At 48.3% G+C, this 23,024-nt stretch overlaps 2 non-coding genes across 2 annotated transcripts; one reads left to right on the plus strand and one right to left on the minus strand.

Moving 5' to 3' along the window:
* Positions 1 to 6,243: 6,243 nt before the first annotated feature.
* Positions 6,244 to 6,316, plus strand: Trnar-acg (transfer RNA arginine (anticodon ACG)). The gene has a single exon. It is a non-coding gene; the product is annotated as a tRNA-Arg (tRNA).
* A 416-nt stretch (positions 6,317 to 6,732) lies between these two features.
* Positions 6,733 to 6,805, minus strand: Trnar-acg (transfer RNA arginine (anticodon ACG)). The gene has a single exon. It is a non-coding gene; the product is annotated as a tRNA-Arg (tRNA).
* Positions 6,806 to 23,024: the final 16,219 nt, after the last annotated feature.

Here is a 23,024-nt window from a genome sequence, read left to right on the forward strand (position 1 = left end):
TAGTGGAGGCTTTCGTCCTTGCAAAGGATATAACACAGGCTGATGATGGTGATGGTGACACTGAATATTCGAACCAGCACTGCAACCTCTCTTTTCCCATTTTTCTTTTTTCTAAAAAAAAAAAAAAAACTATCTTGGCCAGAGTAATCAGCCGGTCCATCCGTCCAAATGGTCTCTCTGAGTGAAGATCGTGTGAAGAACACCGAGGCTTGCTGACGCCAGGACTACGCAGTGAAAGTGGAGGTATCCGCGCGTTGAGCGCTCTCCGCCATTTTCATACAATCTGCGCCCTATATTGTATAAGGTATTGCCAATGCTGTATGGACTGAACGAGGGCGGGGCGTCGTCAGGCTGTTATAGCCTTTAGCCTCTGTCTCCGCAGGAAACGCCCTGAAATAAAGTGAATTGATTGATTGATTGATTGATTGATTGATTGATTGATTGATTGATTGATTGATTGATTGATTGATTGATTGATTGATTGATTGATTGATTGATTGATAATGCATTTGCAGGACGTCAAAGTTTTATTCATTTCCGAAAGGAAAAGCGTGAAAGGAACTGCGCGCGCAAGGACAATCGGCATCGGCCGAGAAATCACGCGTTGAGGTTTCAATAAAACCAGAACAGCGACGGACCGAGGGAGACGAACACGTGGGGGAACGATAGCTACAGGCGCGACTAAATGCGGAATTTCCTCGTCGGCTAACACACCCACGCAGCGAGCGCGCTTGCAGTTCCCGGGACAGCGATCAAACGGGTCTCTATATAATATGGGAGTCTGAACGGCGGGGACACATTTTCGTTTCGGTGGAAGTTCTGGAATGAACTGGAAAAAGCAAATAAGAAATAAGGTACGGGGAAAAGGGGGGGGGGGGGGTAGCGCCGGACGGAACCGGCTAGATCCGGTTCTAACCGGGCCCCGAGACCTCGTGTCTGCACCGAGGGAGCAGTTTGGCGGCGACGACGACCTTGCCTGCCACGAAGCGCCGTCAAGTCGTCGCCGCCGCCGGGAGACATCGCGTGCGGTGCGCGATAGCGTTCCTGCGGAGGGAGAGAGGTGGTATAGCACGCTGCGGTGCTATACGGTACATGTGCTTCTGGCTCAGTGTAGCCTCTATCGAAGCGAGTGCGCTTAATTCAAATACATTTTGGTAATGTATTTGGGGGTGAGTCATAATTGAATAACATTTTTGCGCCGCAAACTAAACGAGGACGCGCTCCACAGGTGGTGTGATGCGTGTACAGTCAAGCGTGATATGAAGGTTATCGCGCGAGCGTCGACCAAGAACTACAACAGTGCCACGGCCCAGAATCCTCTTTCGAGGAGAGGGAGGTATCGGGCAAGCTTCACTCACTCATTTTGCTGTTCCATAAGCTGCGATCACTCCCGTCTGATAATAATAATAATAATAATAATAATAATAATAATAATAATAATAATATCTGAGGTTTAACGTCCCAAAACCACGATATGATTATGAGAGACGCCGTAGTGGAGGGCTCCGGAAATTTCGACCACCTGGGGTTCTTTAACGTGCACATGAAGAAGAAACATTTTCATTTCTTTTTTTCTATGACAACGCGATATATTTTGTTCAACTTAGCAAGCCATTCAAACGAAGCACTGTGAACACCAGCTTTATCAGATCTTTCCCATGTATGTTGTCCTCGTCCGAGAGAGATAAGAGCCAACGAAGAATACACTTGATCACAACCAATGAAAAGCCTAAAATAGAGAGAAAGGGTGTAGATTTCGTCGTAGGGGCGATCGTTGTAGCATGGAACTGCCTACGAAGGAGAGAAGATTGCGTAATCTTGATTTTCACTGTTCCGAATCGTGCCGCTAGGCCTCTGGAACGCTAGGCCGGTCGACGCTCGCGCGATAACTTTCATATCGCGCTCGACTGTACGCCTACAGTGCCGCAACCACTGGTTTCAATTCCCAGTGACACGCCGGGCAGTAGCGTAGCCAGAACTTTTTTCTCGGGGAGAGGGGGGAAGGGGTTCAACCCAGGCACGTAGCCAGGATTTTTTTTCGGGGGGGGCCCAAGGCCTAATTGTTCGAAAGAAAGTATTTCCATGGCAAAAATAAAACAAAAGTTGCCTGGGAATATAGAAGGCCGGACGAATTTCGGGGGGGGGGGGGGGCCGGCCCCCCGGGCCCCCCCCTTGCCTACGTGCCTGGTTCAACCATTGGTTGAATCCATACATAACACCGCTTCCCCATACGACACCCATACAACATACCATACAACACCCCTTCCCGGTTTTCTAATCGGGACAGAGTAAAGAGGCATCCCGACATGGCTCTCGATGGTGCACTATATATATACGCATACACTCATATATCTCGAGAATCGTGGCGATTTGGGCCTGTTGGTTGTACAGCCGGCCTAATCTTTAACTATCGTGCCCAGCGGCAACTTTTTTGTGTGTCAGCGTCATATGATTGAACGAAGTAGCTAAAAACTGTTCCGTGGGCATGTGCTTTGTGGGCGTGCACTTGCCCTCGCCCTTTCTATAACTTAATTCAGTCATACGACGAAGATACACATAACAAAATTGCCGCTCGCGAACTACAGTTTAAGATTTGGGCGACTGTACATCATATCTAGAGAAGAGGGCCTCCCCTTGCCGCTCACGTCCCCCCTATAGTAACGCTGCACCGCACTCCTTTGTGGGGTGCAAAAGTAAGCGTCTCCTAACCTCAAACCGCTATCACGCCGAGGAAAACTTCTCGGCCAGTCTAATAATAGGCAGTTTTAGAATAGGGCATGCAAAGCTCTGCGTTAGCATTTGTCACAAATGCGCATGCGTCATACGCTATCCTCTTGGCTATCCACGTTAAGTGACGAAAATAGCGTGTCGTACCCAATGAACGCTATCTCTGCGTATCCTATTCTAAAACTGCCTATTAGACAATTTTAGAATAGGTTGATGATGATGATATCTGGGGTTTAACGTCCCAAAACCACGATATGATTATGAGAGACGCCGTAGTGGAGGGCTCCGGAAATTTCGACCACCTGGGGTTCTTTAACGTGCCCCTAAATCTAAGTACACGGGCCTCAAACATTTTCGCCTCCATCGAAAATGCAGCCGCCGCGGCCGGGATTCGATCCCGCGACCTTCGGGTCAGCAGCCGAGCGCCATAACCACTAGACCACCGTGGCGGGGCGTAGGGTACGCAAAGCTTTGCGTTGGCGTTTGTCGCCACCGCGCATGCGTCATACGCTATCCTCTTGGCATGGTTAACGCAGTGCCCGTGAAACATGGCGGCGGTTTAGGACTCCCGCTTCGAATTGAATTTACGGTGCATGTGGACGGATCCACTCCTTTCGTAGCAGATGACTGTGTAAAATGGCTTCACTTGCCTTCAGGTAGCTTCGACGACCAAGTATTACGGATATTTTAGCGTAGTTTTTGAGATCGCTTCCCATTTCGAACGTCCCTAGGCCTAACAAGAAGATCGGTGTAAACAAACCTGCAACACATGAATTTTCGCTTTTGGTGTGTGGATGGATGGATGGATGAATAAACTTTATTTCGGTCCCTCGGAACGCGCCCTAGCACGTTGCGGGCCGCTCCCACGTCGGAACAGAAAGACCAAGTCTCTCTGCTGCGTCGCGGGCCCGTTGGACTGCCCATAGTTGTGCTTCGAGTCCGGAAAAAAATCACATTTATTTACTTTTATTGTTACTAAAAAAAAAAAGTCGTAATATTGTTACGTGCGCGGATACAGGCGAGGAGGAGGAGGAGGAGGAATAAACTTTATTAAGGGAAACCAGCAGGTTTAAGTGGCCGGGCCTAGGCCTCCCATGAGGGGACGTCAAGGGCTTGCCTCAACGCCGCCTCACGGGCGTGCTGGGTCGCCCAGCATTCTCAGTTTTTTTTTCTTCCCTTTTTTTAGCGCATTCACCCTCCGGTAGGTGACGCCGCGGTCACAGCTTGGGTAGAGTTACTGTATATGCTACCTTTAAGTAGCATATACAGTAACTCTAAGCTTGGGCATGAAAATGCTATGCCGCTAAAAACGCGCTGTGCGCAACGAACGTTTGCGGCATGGTAACGCTATTCCCTTAACCCCCGCTATCACGCTAACGCTGTACTAAAATTGTTTATTGTCTCTTTCATGAGTCACGTGTAGGGCCGATACTGCGAGGGCAACGGCTACGTGAAATGTTCGCTTGCCTGCCTGCCTGCCTGCCTGCCTGCCTGTCTGTCTGTCTGTCTGTCTAATCATGGATGTGGCATGTTGCAGTGTTTCTTTGTGCATTGCATTATGTCAAGACATCACCGGTGTTGCTAAGACCCCATTGCCTAAACCGTGATCTTCGAGATAGTTACTGTGAGAATGCAGTTTTAAAGGGGTACCGACACGATAATTTTCAGTTCTCCTTTTCTTGCGTGAAATGAAAGGCCAAGCCCTCAAGAAAGAGCCTAGAAAATGTACTGCTAAGCGTGTGAAAAAAGTAATTACAGTATGTTTTTAAAAGCTAGTTTCGGTTCATACTTCACCCTGACGTCACAACGCTGTATGAGCTTATCGCCACGTGCTCGTGAAAGATATCGTGACGTTACCACGGCCGCTCCGCACCGTGGCTCCGTTGGTGACGCACAAGCGGCCATTTTGGAAGTTTTGGTACCTGACGTCATCACAACTCGCCAGACTGCTGCGTGAAGTAATCAGAATTAGTACTGTTGCCTGACGGCAAGCTAGTGTCGATGTCGATAGGTGCTAAATGAAAAAAATTGACTTTATTATCACAATACAATATCTTATCACCATTTCCCGAGCTTCACGCTTGCACAGAGTCGTCTCTGTACTTCGGAGATTTGTATGGCAGTGTAAACCAGGGTTGCCACTGACTTTCGCGTAAATGTCGCCAAACAACGAGCAGAAAGTCGCCAAAAGTCGCCATTTTTTTAGAAATTTCGCCAAAAAAGTCGCCATTCTAAATGTGTGCGGCATATCCTAGTAATAGGAATTTTCACTGATGTATAGCCCCGTAGAATACATTGCCATTCAAAGCCCTTAAAGTATCTTGACATTTCACAATGCCAGGCGCATCGCCCCTTCACCATGGGAGTGCTTGGTGCACCTGGTTCTCCGACTAGCCGCAAGATGTGCGCGGAGGCGCAAGTATGAAAGGATAAAACGCTCATGATATCCTTCCATCCCTGTCCGCTCGTTTCAAAGGTAAAAGTGTGGTAAACCTTGGGCGAAAGCCGCGAAGGCGTTGTTTGTAGACAGCTTTACATCCCCTCACATGAAAAAAAAAAAGGATTAACAGGTTTATTGAAAGTAGTAAGACAGAATTCTTACAGGTATTGTTCCTTAGTGAGTCTTATACCTTTCAGTGTGAACTAATATGATACCGGACGCCACTGTCCCTTTCATATATAATCACTTATATCTACCCGCGTCAATCCAGTGCGTTATAATTGAACAGGTAGATATGGTAAAATGTTATATGGCAATTGTTTTCATTGCACACGCTCACCGAGAACAGTAGAAAATGCCTGAATAAATAATTTTTTATTGCACGAACACCCGCGTATCCGCCCATCTTCGCTATACGAGCTCGATTAAGGGATACTGCAGCGGTGAATAGGTCGCCAAGCTATTCAGAATAGTTGGAGCTTTGTCGGAACAAATGGCCGGAACACACGACCAACCCGTCATCTAGCACCTTCAGAAGCGAAACTTTAGCGAAGCTCTGAAGCATATAGATGAATCTAGATGAATTGAGTTAGAAGCATCTAGATGAATTCAGGAGATACATACGAGTTACAGGACGGACATACAGAACGGCGCGTAATGTGCACCTCAAAACCCAGAAAAATACATAGAATAGTGCCGCTCATTCGTTGGCAAGGCACTGAGCTTAGGATGCATAACTCAGTGGAGACCTCAGCTGAAAATCGTCAAAAATTCGCCATGTCGCCATTCATAATTTTAGGTCGCCACGGGCCTCTCAAATTCGCCAATTTGGCGAAAAGTAGCCACCATTGGCAACCCTGGTGTAAACTCACCTTCGAAAAATGGTGTCAGTGCCCCTTGAATTGCCCTGATTGATTAAACTAGCTACGACGGTCGTTTCTGGTATGAACAACTGCGCTGCAAGCTTCTTTAAGGAAGAAATGAAAACAAGAAAAAAAAATATCCTTTCATTATCCTCCACATCGATAGAGACTCACCGCCTTCAAGGACGTCTGGCGTGCATCCAAGAACCAACCGGGCCTGTGGCGCAACGGATAACGCGTCTGACTACGGATCAGAAGATTCCAGGTTCGAATCCTGGCAGGCTCGACCGAAGTCTTTGCTCCCGAAACCTTATTTTTTATCTTCTTTTTATATTTTTCCGTTTTACGGAAGCATTCTGGCGCTGCCACCTTGTATCTGCATCTGTGGTGTATGTCTTCTATCTCTGGTGTCGGTGTGATGTGTATTGTACCTGTGGTGTCGTTGACGTGGTGTAGGTGACGTACTGTCGCTGACGTGGTGTCTCTGTCGGTCAACGTCAACGTGTCGGACGTGACGTCAACGACAAACGCCGACAAGCGCCTTTGACAAAGTGAAATCTTTTCGGCAGGGGAGGGGATTCCTAACCACCTTTTATGCGAGTACGTGCGAGATTACATATCTAGCGTGAATGCTTGCGTAAAACTAAAAAAAGTAAAAAATAAAAATAAAAAAGACACGGTTTCGTGAACAAAAGGTTGGGTCGAGCCTGCCAGGATTCGAACCTGGAATCTTCTGATCCGTAGTCAGACGCGTTATCCGTTGCGCCACAGGCCCGGTACGACCATAGTCGCAAACTAAATGGTGCACTTTTTTGTGGTGGTTGGGGGTCGGGAGGATAGGGTAGGGGCGAAACACACGCAAAGGGTGACAACCCTTTGTGTGTGTTTGTGCGAGTTTTTGTATGTCGCGCATATATATACACATGCAAAATGTAAAACTTCGGGGGGGGGGGGGGTGTTGACCACCCCAAACCACTCCCCTGGATACGCCGCTGCACTACTGTAGCTGCACCTATCGAAACGTCGGCCATCTTGTCTGAGGCACCTAGTCATCCACGTACAACCGTTCCAGCAAACTGAGCGAGCGCCGAAAATGTCTGTACGCACGAAAATGGCTGTACGAATGCGTTCGGCGTTTCATGGCCGTCTTAGTTTAATGTCGCTGCATACACAACTCAAAGATCATTCTAGTAAACGCCCAAGATGGCAGCTCCCAGGAAACAAATATAAAGTTCTCTGATGTCATCATCATCATCATTCATCATCAACATTCCCACCCTGTTTTAGTCCAATGCCTCTCCCAACATGTCTCCCAATCATCTCCAATTTAGTCTATCCTGTGTGAGCCGATTCCACTTTATCCCTGCGAACTTCCTAATTTCGTCACTCCATCGAACTCACTGCCTTATCCTCGACTACGTTTCTCATTCTTTGGTAACCATTCCATTGCTCTTACTGTCCACCGGCTGTCTGTCCTACGCATTAGTCCATACCTGCCAAGTTTGGAGAAACGGAATCCGGGAGAGATGTGCTCAAGGGGGGGGGGGGATATAAAATATGCCGACCCCGGGGGGGGGGGGGGGAGGGGTACTGCGATAGCAATTATATGGACACTGTCAGCGGGATTTTGCGGTCGCCGCTGATTTGTAGAGTCCAAACCGATAACATCGCTTACGCATCGTCTGTTTCATGTGCGAGTAAAAGCGCGCTAGCTCTAGAGACGAACGCGGTTGAAGCCACTGACCTCCATTACAAATGCTCCTCCTAGTGGAGATCAGTGGTTGAAGCAGGATGAAACGACCCGGCCGTCCCCGTCGCGCGAAGGGCGCATGCCATAACATCGATCCGCGTGCGAGGCCTGTCGTCGCTTGCTTACCAGTTATTTCGTCGGGCAAGAGTGAGCGAGCGAACAGTTAAGCGTATCAAGGCTGAAGCTCTGCGGGCCCCACTTGCCTCCCCGAAGCGCAAGAAATTGAATTCCTCGGGCCAAACTGGGAAGGGAAGCGCATCACCGGCAGGACGCGGCTGCAGCGCTATGACACGTTTGCGCTGGCAGCACTGCGGCGCAAAGTGCACAGCTACTTCATGCGCATTGAAACTGAGTTGAACCTTTCTACCATCGTTAAAAAAAAAAAAGAAGAAGAATCCTTTCTACTACGTGGCCAGACAACTTTGCTCATGTGGCCAGACTAAGCACTGGACGCGCGGAGCAAAACTGGATTTCCGGGAGATTTTTCTATGACCCGTACAACCGGGAGAAACGTTCAAAATCCGGAAGTCTCCCGGGTAATCCGGGAGACTTGGCAGGTATGCATTACGTAGCCAGGCCAGGTCCATTTCTTTCGCTTGATGTAAAGGTTCCTAACCAATCCCTCTCAATTAACCATTTTCGCCAGAAAAAAAAAAACAAAAAAAAAAACGAAGCGGTTGCCGTAATTTCATCAGAACCGCCAAGAGCTTCGACCATGCACACACTCGCATTTATGGCAATGGCTCAATAGTGCTGTATACATTTTTATGGGAGGCCGTATACCTGAACGTTAACGTGTTTACTGTATCTTTATCAAAGAGCGTGTGATGGGTTGACGATACAAGCACGACGTCCACTTTGCGGGAGGCGAGAGGGATATGTGCATACACGGTACAATATACAGGGCTATATAGTGCGTTATAGTGCAAGTCATTGCTGCCGTACAGAGCCGATAATGGTAGGGCAATGCGTTACAATTCATCGGGATAGAACTGAAGAAGCATTCCTCAATCGATGAACAACGCAATGAAAATTTATTGAATAATTCAGAATAATTTAGTCGCTCGATCGGTCGACCAAATGGTGGAGAACGAAAGACGAGTGCCTCGTTGGCTCAAAGCGCACAGACGGAGAGTTTTTCAAAACGGAAAGGCGAGCTAGTTGGTACTGATTCATAATGGTGTAATAGTAGCGCAAAAAAGACGAGGACAAGAAAGTGAACACCACAAGCGCTTACTCACAACTGAAAGCTTTATTGCTTGAACAGAAAATATATCTAAACTTGACGCTCGACTAATTCCCGCGCATGCGCATCGTGGGCAAGGCAGAAGGCAAAAGCCAGAACAAAAACACATCGCCTTCAATCCTCCGCCCCCCAACAGGCTACCCCCTCTCCTTGAGTAGCATCACTTCCCTCTCCGATATGGCTAAAGACGGATGACTAACGCACGTAGATGCCCTCGTGCTAATATGAAAAGCTTCAGCGAGTTCTCGTGTCGTGCGATCGCGGTGTTTGAACAAGATCTCCGTCGCGGGGAATTGCGCTTCGCACCGGCACTCAGCGCAGTGCATGGCCAAGTGCGTTAAGGGTCTCCCCTGCAAGGAAGACTGATGCTCTCTTAGACGTATGTTCAAACATCGGCCTGTCTGGCCGACGTAGACACGACCACACGACAGAGGGATGCAATAGACGACGTTGGCCCTGCACGACACAAACCTAACTTTGTGGTTAATAGAGCATCCGCGCGTCCCGACGTTGTCAAGCCTGTTGCCGACATTGCGCGGGAATTAGTCGAGCGTCAAGTTTAGATATATTTTCTGTTCAAGCAATAAAGCTTTCAGTTGTGAGTAAGCACTTGTGGTGTTCACTTTCTTGTCCTCGTCTTTTTTGCGCTACTATTACACCATTATGGAGAGTTTTTGTTTTTGTTTTTGTTTGGCTTCCCGGTAGCGTGCAAGACTATTAAGGCGAAAGCCTTAGATGCCTCATCGAACGCGAAAGTTTTCCATCGGCGTCGGCATCTCGCGGCGTCGGGCACATCACGAGTGAGGCAAAAAAATCATCATCACGTGATGACGTCCATTATGACGTCACCATGACGTCACATATCGCAAAAATTTGTGACGTCATCACGACATCACACATTCTGGCGTGACGTCACCTGACGTAATGTCACATGATGCCGTCATCGCATGACATCCAAGCTTGGTCAAAGGTGGGCCGATCACGGAGGCAGTGCAAAACAAGGTGAGGTGTCTCCGATCCTGGAGGCAGCACAAAGCTTTCGGATCGAGGATGGTGGGGCAGGAACAATGTATCTACTGAGAAGAAAAAGAATATGGCTTTCGCCTTCGACTCGCCTTAGGTGAACGCACAGCGGACCCTGTGAGTTTTTGACCCCAAGGAACAGATGCGTGTTAAGGGCTGACAGGCCAGCAGGCGTCTATGTAAGGATTCAATGCGTAGTGTAGTGCGCGTATCGGCGTGTTTATTGGTATGCCCTTCATAAGGATAAGGGAAACTGAAGCTTTGAGAAAGGAATGGTGCTGGAAGGGGCTGAGATACCCCATTGCCAAGGGGCGAGGTGAGAGGCGGAGTTCGAGCACCCCCCCCCCTCACCGCTTTCAATGTCCTTGCCTCAAACAATGCTTCACCGCATTAGCCAGACAGGATTGCTGCTGCATTGTCGGCCATGATATATGGCTGCGGGCACGAATCGGAGGCAGCCCGGAGCTTTGACCCCCTCGTCGCGGCAAAAAAATTCATCGCCATTGGCATGGTCAGATACAGGTCGTTGTACGTTGTTCGACGCGTTTGCTTTTGAGCGCGAACCTCTTGACCGATGACATTCATAACGACTAAGCGGTCGCATAAAACTGCAATCGCGTCGCAGATTTTCATCGCGCTTATCGTCTCATCGCGGGGCCGCGGTTTAGCGCTAGGGTCACGCAGAAGGCTGCGCAGTTGTGATGCGCGCTGTTGCGACAAACAAGTGTGAGCGGCAGGGAAATGACCGAGGGGTAGCTTGTCGAATAACGCCTGCAATTCATATCAACAGCGGTCGAACAGCACAAGCATGTGAACCCCTGGACAGCACTTCGACGAGGGGGCTTTACACACGACGGAACTCCGACGTTTTTTTCTGACGGGGATATAAGGAGCCATGGCGCGATCATCCAATTGTAGTCTCAATTTGTCAGTTTGTCATTGTAGCGGATAGCATAGAGGCCATTGTGGTTAGTAACAACCACAACAACAAACCAAAGCAAGATGAAACCATTGTATACCACTTACATGAGTTTTTCGCGCTAAGGCATTTGGATTGATAAGTTCGCATGTGCACAGATATAGAGGATTTGCAGCATTAATATCTGATTTACGCACACGTAAAGTATACAACTATTCTGCCAAGATAGGAAGAGGAATTTCACTCGGAGCGTACTAATAAACATAGAGCAACTACGTTACCGTCATCATCACCGGCAGTTTATTTGCGTCCACTGCAAGACTTAAGGGTTCTCCCAGTGGTATCCAATAGCCTTCTTTTGCGCCACCAGATTCCATCTCACGCTTACCAGCTTCCTAATTTCATCCTACCATGTAATTCGCTGCCGTTCTCCACTGCACTTTCCTTTTCTTTGCATGTGTATTCCTTCCCTTCTCTTTTGCATGGGTAGATTTTGCATGCGTCTGTATATTGCCACTCGTGTTTATGGCTTAGTTTTGATGTATTCGGGTTTCACCCACAAAGACTGTTAGCAACGCTCCACGCAGACCGCTCCGCAATGTTTGAGAAGCTTCGCGATTGTTTGAGATCATTCGTGTTCAGACGACGCGCAGGATGCAGATAGTCAAGTTTATTCGAGAGCTTACGCGAGCACCGGCGATAACGCTGGAATGTTCGATGACTGATGTATAAAAGACGACGCGTTCTACCGATGATCAGATTACTCGACGGCCGACCACTGTTCTCGCCGCTAGTGCTTGTATTTTGAGTTTTCATTTCCCGGGCACAAGTTCGCCCAAATAAATAGTGCCGTATTTCCCAGTCTTGCTGCAGCCTTCTTCACAGTCACAACTACGTGACATTTTACATGCACGCATACAAACACACGCACGAACGTTGAACCGAGTGAGTCCTCTCCGAGTGAGTCCTGCTGGAGGTCTAGAAACACCGTGTCCACCACTGCGCGGTCATTGTGGACGCGGTGACGTCATCACGAGGTGACGCGCAGGCGGCACCCGCGCCGGTGGGTGCCTGGTTCGTTACGTCTTTATTGCGACATGCAGTGTATGCTGCACTGTATGTGACATGCGGTGTATGCTTTTACTATGTGCTTGAGTGAGCTACCGACAATGTGGACAAACAACGGAATGCCTTGCAGTACGGATCCCTATACCACGTATCAGGTATTAAACTTGCAAAACAAAACGAAGAATGCCAACATAACAAAGAAAGAAAGGAAATAAAAGTTCGTCTGAATTGGCGCTGCCATGCAGACGTCGAAAAGGCCTGCAGACGAAGCTGCTCTGCAGGCGTTGAAAATGTGTCGAAAATTAAGCAATAATTGGCGATTCGACTTATTGTTGCGGACTGTACGCTTGGCGGACGCGGTACGCTTTTGGAACCGCGCAGAAAAACATTGCTTTGCAGAAATGGTCGACTTGCGTGCAACGATAGGCTCGAGCAGCATTATATGCATAATAATTTCGAGCAGAATTATATGCGCCTACCGTGCCAAAGCGCAATGGGACTCACCAAGACCCGGCACGTGACGCGGTTGACGAACACCGATCCGACGTCGGCAGCTGCTTGTGGAAGCACAATCATGGCTCCGACACCGACAACAACACCCACCGTACTTCTGTTATCTTTCCTTGGAAAGTCGCATTTAAGCGTTTTTCAGCTAAGAACACACACACGGCATGCGAGCCGACGCAGTCAAGCAACCCTTGCGGAGCGCGAGCCCGTATCTCCGATCGGCGGGCTCGCCCGCACGCACGCAGACAGTGCGGGGAAAGCCGCTTGCCGACGGCCATCCCGTGTCTCTCCGCTCTTTTTTTTTTCTTTCTTTGCCTTTTTGCTTGTGCGTCCTTCTTTCTCCTCCCCCTCCTTTCGACTTCCATTTACCTCTGACGCGCTTTCCGTCCTTCGCTTTGTTTTTCTGCCACCGCTTTCGGCGGGAAAGACCGCTTTCAGGGTTGCCTCCTCTTTACCTCGCCGCCCTCTACTCCTTCCTTTCAGTTCCTTTTATTTATTTATTCTTCCTCATCGGAGCACTTGTCGCAACGCTGCTCTTTCACCGTTGTACCAACCGCTATCGCGCGCTTTCGCGTGTTCCTATCCTTTCGTTTGCTTTTGCTTTCATTATTATTATTTTTTGCTGTCCTTCAACACATCGCAGGCACCTCCGCCAGTCTCTCCTCCACCTCTCTCTGTCCATCCTTCCTTCTTTGTTTTTTCTCATGCTTATTTCCCTATTTTCCGTCGTGGCGTGCACTTGCTGTGCGACTGCCGCCGCACCACCTCTTTCCTCCTTTCATCGGGAGTCAACAGGTTGCCGCGGGGTCCCCGTGCTCCCGCAGTCGAGCTTCGGGAAAGAAGGGGCGACGCGCCGAAGCGAAGGGATACCCCCCTCTCTCTCTCTCTCTTTCACCCGGCGGCCGGACTTCTTGTTGCTTGTTTAGGCGAAAGACCCCCCTTGTTTTCTCGGTGTTTCCGTCGCTCCAGGACTCTCCACCTCCCTCTCCAAACCCCTTTCGATAACGCGACGCGTTGTTGCGCTGCTGTCGGTGTACCTGTACATTTATTAGCGAGGCAAGTGACCGCGCGGAGCCGTTGCACTGCCCGTACGTACCCCACCCGCCGCGGGGCACTCTTATGACAGCCGCGACTGTAAAACGGTGCAGCGCAGTCGAAGCTGCAGCCGGTCTCGAATGTTTCGGTGCGAGCCGTTGTTGGAACGTCGAACAAAAGAAAAAAGCACGTTCGAAAAAAATATAAAAAAAGCGGTTGGATCATGTCTTTCTGTCGTCGGTGTCTCAGAGTTGAAGTATGGAATTCAATGCCACGCAGTACGAATGACGGTCTAATTTTTTTTATTGAAATTAATGTGCGTGACCTGGCTAGTCTACGGAATGGTCTAAGCTAGGTATACATAATTATGGTAAGGCAGCACTAGACAAGGAATACAGAAAGAACCAGGGGTGTAAACATTATTTTTTCTTGGGGGGGGGGGGGTTAAGGTGTGTGTGTGTTTTAGCCACCTTTTGTGTATGTTCCTGCATGTGTTTGTGCGTGTGCGTAAACATACCCATGAAAATTTTAAAAATTTCCCTGGTAGGGGAGTTGTACGCCCAACCACCCTGTCTACGCCAGTGTAAGGAACGGGGAGATGCGCGCTGTACTCTAAACAGAAATGCTATTTTTTTTTAATTCATAACGTTCCTTATATATGCAGCTTGTATCGGCCACACACACAAAAAAAATCACACATGTGAGAAGCAACCACGTGCAGATGATAGCAAAAGGAGGGACGCGGCGTAGAGGAAACAGAAAAAGAAAGACAATGCATTATCAATGTGACACTAGGCTACGCACGTGTTGATGGAATAGTCAACTTACTTAGGTGCAAGGGTTACAGATGCCTGACTAATGCATTGTTAATGAAAACCAGCAGATAATGAAGCCGAGGAAGGTATAGGGGACGTTAATTGTACTGCTTAATGTGTATTGTAGTAATTGTGACATAGATGTGAAGAAAGTAAAGCGGACGAAAAGACAACTTGCCGCCGGTAGGAACCGAACCTGCGACCTTCTATATCACAATAACTACAATACACCTAAAGCAGCGCAATTAACATCCCCTATACTTTCCTTGGCTTCACTATCTGCTGGTTTTCATTAACGTTGTCCCAAACAAAGACACGAGCCCTCAAGATTCTCTTACTTCATTCATTCGTAGCGAGGGTCTCGTTCCGGCAGATTTGATGTCCTCATGTGGTATGCGAGGGCTTATTGGTCAGCTGTCCGCTCGTTAAAGGATCACGTGATGTTTGAGGCTCGTGTACTTAGATTTAGGTGCACGTTAAAGAACCCCAGGTGGTCGAAATTTCCGGAGCTCTCCACTACGGCGTCTCTCACGCACGTAAGTACCCCACAAAGCACGAAGTGGACGTGGGGACGACCGTCGCGTAATCCGAAGGTTGCAGGTTCGGTCCCTGCCGGTGGCAAGTTGTCTTTTCGTCCACTTTACTTTCTTCACATGTATCACAATTACTACAATACACTTAAAACACTACAGTTAGCGTCCCCTATACTTTCCTTAGCTTCATTATGTGCTGGTTTACATTGACGTCAGTTACGTCAAACGAAGAAATGATCGAGCCCTCAAAATTTTCTTCTTTCATGGCTAACGCATTTGTCGCTTAATCGGATAACGTGCAAGGCTTCAAGTCTTTCTCTAGTAACTTCATTAACGATAAGAAGAACTTGTCGGGGCATGTAAACGCAGGATAGCCGATGGTCATTATGGGTAACAAAATGGATTCCAGGAGAAGGCAAGTGTGCGAGGGGGGCAAGTTACGTAGAGTTGAGTTGAATAAACTTTATTCGCCCAACGGTTGTTCCTGTGCCCGGGGCTGCTGCCAGGGATCCACCGTTCGAGGTAAATCTTCTGAGGTCCTCGGCGACGGCCCTGGCCCGCTTGACGGCCCACTCCTGGTCTTCGGGAGCCTCGCTGGGGAGGGCGGCTTGCCATTGCTTAGCAAAGCGCCCCGCTTCAGAGGGTCCTTCAGTCGTCGTCGTCCTTCCTCGTGGCATATCTTCGTTTCTTGCACATTCCCAAAGTACGTGGGCCATATCGGCCCGTTCGTGCTCGCGCCAATGGCAGCCAGGCGACGGGTGCAGCGCCGGCCACAGGCGGCCACTTTCACCAGCAAGTTAGGTGGACAGATAGGATTAAGAAGTTTGTGGGGACAACGCGGCCGTAGATCGCAAAGGGCCGGGTTAATTGCATAAATGCGGAACGGGCTTTAATGGGCGTAGTCAGGCTGCTGCTGCTGCTGATGATGATGATAATTACAGCACCAGTTGGTTTGTTGGGAAGACTTAGTATTCCTGAGAGACGCGACTAGCAAGCCAGTGATGCAAATGCAACAACTGATTCATATTTCTGCGCGAAGTGTTCTGTTAACATACAACGAGCAGACGGCGCTCCCGACATTTAACATGCAACTGCAGTCTGCGATATTAGCGCATTAGCAAGATAAGGGCATCCGTACGTTTACGCGCACTATGACCGGGACGGGCAACACGCTTCGGTTAACGCGAAGGAAACAACTGTGCGCTAACAAAGTTGTCGCATGGATAGTCTATCTTGCAGCTCGCAATCTCATCGTTGGATACAGTCCGAGGTAGGGCAAACCGGAGGTCAGTGGGAGGGGCGTTCGTTTCGTAGTGGACATAAAATGGGGCTGAGTATGAACATAACGACTGTAAAGTGTAAGGAAGAGGAATGGAGACAACGCCCGTTTGCTGATGATGTTGATTAAGGTGGCTATTTGGGCAAGTTGGTAACTCTTCATCTTAGCACAGCGCACACACACGAACACAGAAGAATAAGGAAGGAACCGACGACACGAGTGCTGTGTCGTCGATTCCTTCCTTATTCTTCTGTGTTCATGTGTGCGCTGTGCTAAGATGCTGATGATATTCCTGGGACGATTGGCACCTACCACTAAGGGTGATCGGCCAAGAGTCGGGCGGATGATATGGTCTTAATGTTTTTTTTTTTTTTTAATCTTAGAATTAATCATGTGGTCCATTGGAAAGGAGAGCTAGTGTTCTTCTCTACGCACCTCGTTCTCCTCGTCTTAAGGGAGGTTAACCTGGAATATATACTACGGTTGACTACCCTGTACTGGGAAAGGGGTACGAAAGAATGAAAGAGAATGAGGGGGTCGGTGAGGCATCTAAAGCTTTCGCAATAATAGTGCGCCAGAAGGCGTACATCAATTATCGTTGATATATTTGGACGGCGCTGGTTTCCCTAAGTGATTATACGCACCAACCGTGTTGCGAAAGTGCGCCTTGTAGATGTATTTGACATACGGACTATATCGCTGAATGAACGAGAGAGCGAATGTAAAAACTAGCGTGCCACCGTAAATGTTTTCTTCGCGAGACCTGCACTCGCGGATATATACCTTCACACGAAATAGCACGTAAACCTAGGCGCGAAATGGCACATATACGTGAGGTTCCTTAACGATCAACGCACCCTACGACTCGGTTGGGAACGCACGCTTTGCATAGATACATTCGCATCGCAAGTCCGCCGGCTCATCGGTCAACGTAAAAGAGCCAGAGAAAGCTATTTTCTCTTAATGAAACGAGCACGCAACAAACACGAACGGAGAGTATCAATTCTAATGCGAGCTTACGCACTCCAGCTTTGTTTATTCAGAAGAGCTGCGCCGAATATCTGACGTTTCGCAATCACATTGTCGATCGTGAGTCCGCGTGCATGATGCTAGCTGCGCACAAACCAACACCGCGAACTCGAACCAGTCGGCGCATCACGTCAAGCAGAAAACGTAACAACGTATTGTTGACAAAGAAACAAAAACAAAGTAATGACACCGCAGAAGCAGTAATAAAACGTGCGTGAGAGAGGGCGACGTACTGCAGTGCGATGCCCGCTCTACTACGGCGTAGAGCGGGCATCGAACTTCGCGAACCGCGACGCATACTTACAGTACGAGAGATCCACAGCTTACCTCGCATAGTCAAGTCGAAAATTCGGCCTGAAGCTCTCCCTTCCGATTATGCGCAACCAAGTCCTTCGTCGCAACTCGTTGCGCTCACCGGACGGTATCATGCGGAGCTTTTTGCTTCGCTAGAGTTATTCTGACATCAGAAGGCGCAGCAGCCGCTTATGGGAGCACAGCGACGTCGGTCTTGCGTGAAAAGTATTTCACACGTGCACGGAATGACAAGTGCATATCAGTAAAACACATGCGCTGTGCACCAGCGAGTCCACGCTTCACGAGCAAAGTTGACAGTCGAGAGCGACTGTAAACAAACGAACGCTGCGCGCGGTCTCACGTGACGGCGGCTGGCCAATACCAGCCAACACCGACGCGGCGTCATCCTCGGCGAGGGCGTTGGAGGGAGAAAAGTGAGAGGAGGCGCGCTTTAAACCACGTATCTCGCTACTTTACGAAGTTTAAGGGGTTTTAGATAACGAAACTACAAGTCACTGTCTAAAAGCATTGAGTGAGACCAGTAATAACTTTTCGTTCAGTCCGGTTTGCCGAAGAAACCACAGCTACGCCCTTGTAGCCGCTCGCGCTGAAGACCGGGTAGGCCTTAGGATTTTGACCTATATTGTCTAACAGGCCCATTGCGGCCGGTTGTCTAATAGGCCCATTGCGGCTGAGAGGGCTGCTCTTTGAGTGTCGAAACGGCTTGGTGCATTCGCAGAGAAGGTGCGCGATGGTTTCGCTGCACCCGCAGAGTTCACACAATGGGCTATCAGCCATTTTGAATGAATATGCATTCGAGAATGCCACTCCAAGCCAAATGCGGACTGGCAGGGTAGAATCACGTCGCGGTGGTTTGGATGGCACCTGTAATTGAAGATCTGGGACTAAGGCACGTAGGCGTGGACTTGTAAAAGTCGGTGAATTCCACCGGTTCAGCGTTAAATGATGTGCTAGTACACGAAGGCGTTTCACTGCGTCAGATCTTGACAACTGGATGACGACACTGCTGACGCCATCGTGGGCGGATCGGGCAGCTGCACCCGCTTGATCATTGCCCTGAATGCCGCAGTGACTTAATTGGTATCCACTGGAATATTATATTGTGTCCTTTCCCTATGGCTTCATGGTCAACGTGCCTGATTTCGGCAACGAGCTGCTCATGTGAGCCGTGACGTAAAGCGGAAAACAAACTTTGTAGGGCTGCTTTGCAGTCACAAAGGATAGGCCACGAATCAGGTGGCTCGTTCTGTGACAAACTTGCACGAATGGCTACTAGTTCAGCAGCTGCAGTTGATGTTGCGTAGTACATCTTCAGCTGTATTGTGACCGATCTTGCCGGAGTTATTACTGCGGCGGTTGAGCCACTGGCCGTAACGGAACCGTCGGTGTAGATCGTGGGGACCAAGTATGGGCCGTCAAGAAAGCACACGATGCGGCGGCCGGGCTCGGCCTGACCGCCCCAACATGGGAGCGGCCCACTGCGTGATCATCGCGCATCTCAGGACTCTCAATAAAGTTTCTCCATCTGTCCAGCCAAAGATAACTTGTGCAGGAAGCGGCGTCGGTCTCGTTTCTTTTGTAATGACGAAGGGCGCGCCACCGTTCTCGGGCGTTCGCGCTGGGGCACATCATTAAGGTCTATGCTGCAGCTTTACAATGCCCTATTTCTCGGTTTTGTGAGATACAGCCTTCCTGTCATAGGAATATCTGCAGAACAAACCTGCGTGGACTTCAGGGACTACAAGCTCAAGCTCTAAGGACATGCCTAGGCATTGGCGTGCGCAGGGTTCCCCTTCAGAAACTTCGGAAAAAGGCACGTCGCAGCAGAATTGGGTCAGGAAAAATGGCAAGTCGTCCCAAATTCCCAACTGCGTGTGCCCCTTAATTTTTGCGTATATTGTGCATGGCTTATATGTTTTGTTCGCGCTGCACTAAAGAAAACGGCAATTTCCGCCGTTTATTTCACTGTACAGCGTAAAACTAGGCGGCAGCCACTGTGCTATCCTCTCGCGGACAGGCGAAAGAGTTCTTTGCATTTCATTAGAGTTTAATTAACAAAGAAACGGATAAGCACTACACTCTAAACGCAAATAATAAACGGTTCTATGGGGTGTTTGAAACAATAACTTGGCATTTTAAAAACAAAATTCTGCTGCGACGCGCCTTTTTTCAAAGTTAGTCACGTGAGCTTTCCGGTCTGACGTAACCCTGATGACGCATTTTCTGCGCGCCAGGAGCGCGTGGTTTCGGTATCGCCTGGATTGGGTCCCTCAATTTCGATGATTTGTATCTCAAACTACGTAGATTTTCGTGGTTTTTAAAATATCGGTATGCCATAAATTGTGTCGTCCTGCAACTTTTTAATATAAACAACCACCCTGAAGTTAATAATTAACACGTTAATTAATGAGTTTTCTTATTTGCTCATTTCAATGTAACTTTATGTGCGGAAAAGTTTTTCCGCCTCGGCGTAGAGTTCGTTTGCGAAGACGACAAGGCCTGGCAGTGATAGCAATTTTTATAAAAAAATCTGTATTGTCTAAAAACAACAACAACCTGTATGTTAATAAAAAAAATAATCAAATGTAACGCTAATGTAACGACATGTTCCATATGTTTGAAATGTAACTGGAACGAGTTCCTTTCGCAATGGAGGAACTTGGGAACTCGCTACAAAAATGTGAAGGAACGAGGAACGAACTTTCATTCCGCGGTTGCATTTCCCGGTTTTAGAGGAACGTGTACAACACTGCTTCCAGCTCGTTCGTCGGGACGAGAGAAGAAAAAAAAAAGCAATTACAGCGTGCGACAAATCTCTGTAACCCCGCTCGTACTTAACCGATCGATATTAAAAGAAAAAATTGCGGCGGTCATTTCGTGAGACAATAAACTCCTTTAATGGGGCCATTAGATCGGTACTTGTAAAAGTGTCCTGTCCATGGTACTATGGCGGGCTTAGGTATGTTTTTCTATACTGGCTTCACTTTTGCACATAACTTCCTCTCCAGCATTAAAAAAAAAAAAAAACATCCTTGGTATTGTGACATAGAATTGTGCATGTCGGGTTTGAGTTGCTTGGGTGCGCGTGCTATTTTCGAAATATAACGTGCGTATACCCATTAGGTTAGCGAACGACGCCTGCATGCGCAGTGGCAACAAGCGCGAGTGCGAAGCTTTGGGAACCTTATCCTCAAGGAGGGTTAAACATTCACAGGGCGCCATTTGCATTCACCTAAGACGACTCGAAGGCGAAAGCCATCTTCGTCTTTTTCGTGTCAGTTGATGTATCGATCGTCCCCCGCCTGCCTCCGAGATATTTCTTCACCTAACGTGGTTTCCCACTACCTCCAGGATCAGAGGCATTCACCTGGTTTTGCACTGCCTCCGTGATCGGCCCTCCTTTTACAAAGCAACGTTGTCATGTGATGACGTCACAAATTTTGTCGATCTGTGACGTCATCTCGTGATGATTTTTGCATCACTCGTGTTGACGCCGGCGCCGCACGACGCCCACGATCAATTTTCACGTTTGATGAGGCATGTAAGGATTTCATTTCGCCTTTAAAAAATTGCTCCTTGTTATTTTAAAGCTGCATATCTGCAGGATCGGTACGCTGATTGTAGGGGTCCCATATAGTGGGCGGTCCTCAACGCATTACTGAACTTGGCTGGTAAAACCGACCAAGGAGGCGCCACAAAACGGGAGCCCAGAGAAAGGATACACGTTCTTTACTTTCGATGACGCATACTTTCTTTTTCGCTGAAGGTATTCAAAAACCGCTTTCATGCTAATTATTTAAACTGCCCGCGCCATAGCAGCGGTTGTGCATATATACATGCATGTTCACGAAGTGATGTATATTGTGTGACAATAAGCTTAGCTGGTGATGTGTGTATGTTAGTCTATATATATATATATATATATATATATATATATATATATATATATATATATATATATATATATATATATATATAGCACGTGCAATTGACATCCTGTGGACTTGGACATTAGCTGTAAAAATGTTTCACGTAGACAGTGCTTAATTATTTGTATGTTACTGTCCTAGGTGTATCGGCAGTGTGCCCAGCTGTTCGTAGCGTCATACGACAGAATAGTTTTTTTTATAAGCACAAGCTTTGCGAAGCAGGGGTGTTATTCTTCACATTATGAAATCCACAATGGCGTCATTTTCAGAGAGGACGCAGCAATCTTCTGGGCCAATCAGGCCTCACAATATGAATGCGTCTGAACGCCCTGTGTTTGTGACGTTTGTATCTAGGATCTCGTGAATCGCGCGCTGGTAGGTAAAAAAAAAAAAAAGCAAGGTGTGGTCAAACGCAGACGGCGATCCTTCCGAGCTTAAAGGGACCGACAACAGTCACAACGTGTGATTAGATCCTGGCAAAAACAGATTCCAACATCCTTTTCGCCTTGTGAGTAGGATTTATATGTTTAAATCGTGTTTAAAAGTAACAAGAACCGGTACGTGGAGCAGCCTAGCGGAAGAGCCTTGAAGCTGGTATGGAGTCGATCACTTTTTGCTGTACGTAGTCTGATGCTGTCATGCGTGCCATAATTAGTCCTGAAAATTTGAGTATGTATATTATTATCTATCCCCGCTCTATCTTGTGCTGCTTACGAGGTAAAAGGAGTTGCACAGTGAGAAGCGGCGCTGCCTTCGCCAAAGCCAGTGGAACATGTCGAGCCGCGGCGCATGCGCGCGGAGTGCACGCATGCGCGGCAAACCGCCACGCTTGAACCCGAACCGCCCGAACCGCTCTCGCTCTCACTGTTTGCGGTATAGGTTGTCACTTGTGTTTACGACTTCATATTCGCCGCAGATTGAAAAATTCTTATTATGAATGTTTCACAGCGTTTTCCACGTTACCATTCCATGATTAGACTAGACACCCTCACCGGCAAGCTTTCCGTTGCGCTAAAGAAAATGGGCACGATAAAAATTGGTTGTCGGTACCTTTAAAGGGATCACTAAAGTGAAACCATGAATCGGTTTAGATTGTACTCTGAAAACACTAATGTCGTTAATTTCACCATTGTAGGCTTATTAATAGAGTAGAATTAAATCAAGGTCAGAGTTTCATTACTTAATTTAGGGCCGAGATCACCGCACGCGATGTCACGGATTCCAAAGTGTATTTTTCATATATTTCGGCACATTCCCTCACGGTGCCCTGTTGCACGCTATGCATGCCGCAAGCTATACCGAAACGACTGCAAATTCTGCTCTGCAACGAATACACTCGGCCATATGGTATGGGAGTAAACGCAACCCATACCTATCACTAGTCCAAAGAGCAGTGGAATAAGGCACAGCTGACAAGGTCAAGCCTTGAAGACCAGCGACGTCTGGTGAACAGGGCCAACCCAGCCAAGCTGTCAGCCCAAGTCCACGGTATTCTGGACTAGGGACACCGCCCACCGCGGACGAATCGGCCGTCGGCTCGCTCCAC

The sequence above is a fragment of the Rhipicephalus sanguineus genome, chromosome 11 (assembly GCF_013339695.2).
Source record: "Rhipicephalus sanguineus isolate Rsan-2018 chromosome 11, BIME_Rsan_1.4, whole genome shotgun sequence".
NCBI classification, from domain to species: domain Eukaryota; kingdom Metazoa; phylum Arthropoda; class Arachnida; order Ixodida; family Ixodidae; genus Rhipicephalus; species Rhipicephalus sanguineus.